Here is a 6,880-nt window from a genome sequence, read left to right as displayed (position 1 = left end):
TCAGACCCTTTGGTACAAGACTTCAAATCAAATCCAAATCAAATCAAATGTATTTGTCACATACACATGGTTAGCAGATGTTAATGTGAGTGTAGCGAAATGCTTGTGCTTCTAGTTCCGACAATGCAGTAATAACCAACGAGTAATCTAACTAACAATTCCAAAACTACTACCTTATACACACAAGTGTAAAGGGATAAAGAATATGTACATAAAGATATATGAATGAGTGATGGTACAGAGCGGCATAGGCAAGATGCAGTAGATGGTATCGAGTACAGTATATACATATGAGATGAGTAATGTAGGGTATGTAAACAAAGTGGCTAGTGATACATGTATTACATAAAGATGCAGTAGATGATATAGAGTACAGTATATACATATACATATGAGATGAATAATCTAGAGTATGTAAACATTATATTAAGTCGCATTGTTTAAAGTGGCTAGTGATATATTTTACCTCAATTCCCATCAATTCCCATTATTAAAGTGGCTGGAGTTGAGTCAGTGTGTTGGCAGCAGCCACTCAATGTTAGTGGTGGCTGTTTAACAGTCTGATGGCCTTGAGATAGAAGCTGTTTTTCAGTCTCTCGGTCCCAGTTTTTTATGCACCTGTACTGACCTCACCTTCTGGATGATAGCGGGGTGAACAGGCAGTGGCTTGGATGGTTGTTGTCCTTGATGATCTTTATGGCCTTCCTGTGACATCGGGTGGTGTAGGTGTCCTGGAGGGCAGGTAGTTTGGTAATGCGTTGTGCAGACCTCACTACCCTCTGGAGAGCCTTACGGTTGTGGGCGGAGCAGTTGCCGTACCAGGCGGTGACACAGCCCGACAGGATGCTCTCGATTGTGCATCTGTAGAAGTTTGTGAGTGCTTTTGGTGACAAGCCAAATTTCTTCAGCCTCCTGAGGTTGAAGAGGCGCTGCTGCGCCTTCTTCACGATTCTGTCTGTGTGGGTGGACCAATTCAGTTTGTCTGTGATGTGTACGCCGAGGAACTCAAAACTTACTACCCTCTCCACTACTGTCCCATCGATGTGGATAGGGGCGTGTTCCCTTTGCTGTTTCCTGAATTTAAGTGGGTCTAGGGTATCAGGTAAGCCGGAGGTCATATGATCCTTAACAAGCCTCTCAAAGCACTTCATGATGACAGTAGTGAGTGCTACGGGGCCATAGTCATTGAGTTCTGTAACCTTTGCTTTCTTGGGTACAGGAACAATGGTGGACATCTTGAAGCAAGTGAGGACAGCAGACTGGGATAGGGAGAGATTGAATATGTCCGTAAACACTCCAGCCAGCTGGTCTACGCATACTCTGAAGACGCGGATAGGGATCCCCCGACGGCATTGTGAGGGTTAACATGCTTAAATGTCTTACTCACTTCGGCCATGAGAATGAGAGCCCTCACTCCTCAGGAGTGGCCAATGTCGGTGGCATTGTGATATCGTTAAAGCGGGCAAGGAAGATGTTTAGCTTGTCCGGGTGCAAGACAAAAGTGTCCCCGAGGTGGCTGGTTTTCTCTTTGTGATCCGCGATTGTTTGGAGTCCCTGCCACATACGTCTTGTATCTGAGCCATTGAATTGTGTCGTGATTTGACTTAATCTGAAGACGGGTATTTATCTAATCAACTATGTTTAATTGTTACCCGATTAATGTAATCATGTAACAATTAACTCAATAAGAACTGGGGCACCATGAGAGTGGTTCTTTAAAAAGTTACCATCTCCCAAATTAAATTCTACCTATTATATCTATAAACAGTCAACGTATAATCATAACCTTGTATCATATCATCATTCTGAACAGTTGTAACCTTGCATCTGCAAAACCCCGAGCTTTTGCAGATGCAACTCCTATACTTTGCACATTATTAACCGCCCCTCACATGGAGTAAGAATTCATGAATGTATTTTCGCAAACATTCCTTGGTTCGCTGTGTATCTCTCTGAACCGGGTCGCTTTGGAAAGGGAGTTTTGGCCTTTTCTCTGCATGCTTGTAAGGCTCTGATTGTCCAAAAGGAGTTTCTCTGTTTTCTCCTCTGCAGTTGTCCGTTGTCCGGTGCCTTGTCATGTAGTCCTGAACAGAACTACAGAGTTTATTCAGCTTCTATTGGCTCTGGAAGATGCTTCTTTGAAGATAGGCTAGCCAACATTGTCGATGGTTCCAAATGGAGAGATGAGAGTAGCATAATATGATGGTTTGAAGATAGTAGTAAAATTGTCCCACTTGAATTCACTTTTCTACATACTTAGGTGACAAATAATCAGCCGTACCAGTGATTGTCTGGGAGGTGACTTTATCGTCTCTACCTCGTGTTGAGATTAAGATTTCAAACCACTTTAAACGTGAGCTGCAGCTCTACATCTCTGTGGTCTGATATGTTCATTCTTAACCTATCATTTTATACAGTTTGTTCAATAGGAGTGGTTCCGTCAGCCTGACAGGCTCTCTGACCTCACTCAAGGGTGTTGACTACTTATTTGTACAAAGTTATAGAAACTATTTTCTCTTATGGCTCCTAAAATCATGTCCCTCTCCTAACAAAAACACTTGAATCCTTTTTCATATTTCATGCGCACCGCATCGGATGGAAACTTTGTTCATGTAGTGGGTATACTTTCTAAGTTACAGTATTTCATTTATAACATTTTTTATGAAATCACAAAATAACACACAATATGACATTAGTGTTCTTCAGATCGCCTCTGACCAATCCCCCTAGTTCTTCGTTAGAATTATTGTTCCACTATTCACTTTAGAACGTGTTAGAGTTTTGGCGGGAAAAGTCTGTGAAACAAAGTAACATTCCTCTGGTGAATTTGGAGAGGGAAACCTGAATCTTCTCTCCTTGATTTACAAGAGGGTGTGAGGTGTTAACCCCCACCATTTTCTCCTCCCCTCTCTGTGGGTGAGAGGGGGTCTGGTTGAAGTTATTTATAGCAAAGCTGATCTGACCTATTTGGATCCTCACAGGACAGCCATGACAATTGCGACTCCACTTTTTCTCTGTATAGACATTTTGCCTGTTTTAGGGCCTTACGAGGGCATAACTGCACTGTTTGTATTCAACCATATTCCCAGTCACCTTGCCGTCGTTAAATGCGGTGGTCCGCACTTTCAGTTCATGGTTTTTGGTTTGGGTAGGTTTTAATAGTCACCGTAGGAACAATGTCCCCTATACACTTCCTGATGAACTCAGTCACTGTGTCAGTGTATATGTCAATGTTATTCTCAGAGGCAAACCCAGTCCGTGTGAGGAAAACAATCTTGATGCATGGATTCCCGATTGGTCAGACCAGCATTGAATAGACCTTAGCACAGGTACTTCCTGTTTGAGTTTCTGCCTAAAGGAAGGGTGGAGCGGAAGGGAGTCATAATCTGATTTGCCAAAGGGAGGGTGGAGGAGGGCCTTTTAGCCATCCCGGAAGGGAGAGTAACAATGGTCAAGAGTTTTTGAAGAGTGAGTACTACAGACAACTTGTTGATTGAATTTCGGTGGAGTTTTCCTCAGATTTGCTTTGTTAAAGTCCCCTGCTGCAATAAATGCGGCCTCAGGACATCTGGTGTCCAGTTTGCACAATATCTAGTGTAGTTCCTCATCGCGGTATTGGCTTGAGGGGGAATATACATGGATTTGACGATAACTGAAGAGAATTCTCTTGGGAGGCAATGCGGCCAGCATTTTATTGTGAGGTATTCTAGGTTGGGTGAACAAAACGACTTGAGTTCCTGTACATTATCATAATCACACCATGAGTAGTTAATCATCAAACATACACCTCTGGCTTTCTTCTTCCCCAAGCGTTTTTTATTCCTGTCTGCGCAATGTACTGAGGACCCAGCTGGCTTTATAGATGGGGACAGTTTATCTGGAGAGAGCGATGATTCTGTGAAACAGAGTATGTTACAGTCCCTGAGTTGAACCAGAAGTCCACTCCGAATACCTCTTCTCCGTGGGCGGCGTCTTGGAGCAGTCTCTGGGATAAATTCAGTTGTCTTGGTGGGCACGAACAATGGATCCAATTTGGGAAAATAATATTTCTGTTCGGATTGCTGGTGAGTGACCGCTGTGCTGATATCTAAAAGATATTTCTGGCTTTATGTAATAACACGAAAACCTTCTGGGCTAATAATGTAAGAAATAACATATATATACACGTATATATTGCAAAGTTGCTTAGGAGCTAGAAGCAGAGCTGCCATGTCTGTCGGCGCCATCTTGTTGTTGAATTTCTGTATACATTAAAAAATTTAACACAGAAACTTCTAAATATGTTATATTAATTTGCATTGTGTCATTATTGACAGTGGTTTGCACTGTGTGTGATTCTGCGTGAATGGTCTGATTGTGAAAATGAGCTATTTTCTAAAGCCTTATTGAGGCCGGGAGCAATCGCAGAAAGCAATGAAGTATGGGGTAAAGCGATGTATGTGGATAAAATATAAATGCTGCTTCATTCTACCATGCATATACACCCCACAGTCACTTGCAGCTGAGCTGTGAGCAAACAAATTAATTATTTATGAAGGATGAATATTGCATATTGGTCTGAAAATTGTTGTTTCGTCTGCATCATATGCCAACAAGATTAGATTTACATGACAAGATATTTACCTCCACAGAGCAAAGAATTCTAATCAGCCTGCAATATATGCTGTGGGATACTACAGAACTGATCTGAGTTAAAAACAGGAAAACTATTTAAAAAATATATATATATACAGTGGGATCCAAAATGTTAGACCATTCCTCCATACAGAATCCTGCCAGATCCTTGACCTCATTTGCCTACGCGTATAGACTGCACTCTTCACTTCAAACCACGTGTTTTCAATGGGTTATAAATCCAGAGACTGAGATGGCCTTTGCAAAATGGCCAATTAACTATTTCTTTGTTTTGCTTTTCTTGCTGGAAGATCCACTTGTGGCCAAGTTTCAGCCTTACAAGGACCCCAGGACCAGTGGAAGCAAAATAGACCCATAATATCAAAGATCCTCAATCCCATATCTACTGTAAAATATGATTTTCTGCTTATGCATTCTAATTTCGACGCCAAACCCCACCACTGGTGTGCATGGCCAAAGAGCTCTATTTTCATGTCATCTGACCAAAGCACCGGTTTCAATTCAAGTGCCAATGCCTTTTAGGAAACTCCAGATGTCTACATTTGTTGGATGATATGGAAATAGAGCTCTTTGGCAACGCAAACTTTTTTGAGCATACAATATAGCTCAGTTTTTGTATTATTTATTTTATACTTGTCACGTTCTGACCTTTATTTCCTTTGTTTTGTATTTATTTAGTATGGTCAGGGCGTGAGTTGTGTGGGCAGTCTATGTTTGATTTTCTATGATTTGGGGTTTTCTATGTTTCGGCCTAGTATGGTTCTCAATCAGAGGCAGGTGTCATTAGTTGTCTCTGATTGAGAATCATACTTAGGTAGCCTGGGTGTCACTGTGTGTTTGTGGGTGATTGTTCCTGTCTTTGTGTTTTGCACCAGATGGGACTGTTTTAGGTTGTCTCACATTTGTTGTTTTTGTTAGTTATCTCATGTGTAGTTTCTTTATAAATTAAAGAATATGAATAACCACAACGCTGCGCTTTGGTCCGCCTCTCCTTCAGATGAAGAAAACCATTACAGAATCACCCACCAACCAAGGACCAAGTGGCATGGTAACGTGCAACGGCAAAAGCAGCAGCAGGAGAAGCAACATAGGCAGCAGCAGCAGGAGCAGCAGCAGCAGCAGTGGGAGAGGCTGCACTATTTGGAGAGATGGACTTGGGAGGAGATTCTAGATGGTAAAGGACCCTGGGCAGAGCCAGGAGAATATTGCCGCCCCAAGGCCGAGCTGGAGGCAGCAAAAGCAGAGAGGTGGCATTATGAGGAACTAGCACGGCAGAGCGGATGGAAGCCCGAGAGTCAGCCCTAAAAATGCTTTGGGGGGGAGGGGGGGGGGGGGGGCGGCGGCTCACAGGGAGTATGGCTATGCCAGGTAGGAGACCTGTGCAAACTCCCTGTGGTACGGTGTCCCCAGTGCGGGTGCACAGCCCGGTGCGGTACATTCCAGCTCCGCGTATCGGCCGGGCTAGAGTGGGCATCGAGCCAAGTGCCATGAAGCCGGCTCTACGCATCTGGTCTCCAGTGCGTCTCCTTGGGCCGGCTTACATGGCACCAACCTTGCGCACGGTGTCCCCGGTTCGCCTGCATAGCCCAGTGCGGGCTATTCCACCTCGCCGCACTGGCAGGGCGACCGGGACCATTCAACCGGGTAAGGTTGGGCAGGCTCGGTGCTCAAGAGCTCCAGTGCGCCTGCACGGCCCGGTCTATCCGTCACCACCTCCACGCACCAGCCCTCCGGTGGCAGCCCCCCGCACCAGGCTGTCTCTCCGGCCCATCCTTACAGGGGCTCCCTCCTCTCCAGCGCTGCCGGAGCCTCCCGCCTGTCCGGCGCCGCTGCCGGAGCCTCCCGCCTGTCCGGCGCCGCTGCCGGAGCCTCCCGCCTGTCCGGCGCCGCTGCCGGAGTCTCCCGCCTGTCCGGCGCCGCTGCCGGAGTCTGAGGCGCCAGAGCTTCTGCCCCTCTGTCCAGAGCTTCTGCCCCTCTGTCCAGAGCTTCTGCCCCTCTGTCCAGAGCTTCTGCCCCTCTGTCCAGAGCTTCTGCCCCTCTGTCCAGAGCTTCTGCCCCTCTGTCCAGAGCTTCTGCCCCTCTGTCCAGAGCTTCTGCCCCTCTGTCCAGTGGGGTCATTGAGAGGGGTGGCCATGGTGAGAAAGCCATGGAGGCGGACAATAAGGCGGACTAAGACAATGGTGAGGTGGGGTCCGCGTCCCGCGCCAGAGCCGCCACCGCGGACAGACGCCCACCCAGACCCTCC

The sequence above is a fragment of the Oncorhynchus kisutch genome, linkage group LG12, assembly GCF_002021735.2.
Source record: "Oncorhynchus kisutch isolate 150728-3 linkage group LG12, Okis_V2, whole genome shotgun sequence".
Taxonomy (NCBI): Eukaryota; Metazoa; Chordata; class Actinopteri; order Salmoniformes; family Salmonidae; genus Oncorhynchus; species Oncorhynchus kisutch.
Note: the sequence above shows the minus strand (reverse complement) of the source record.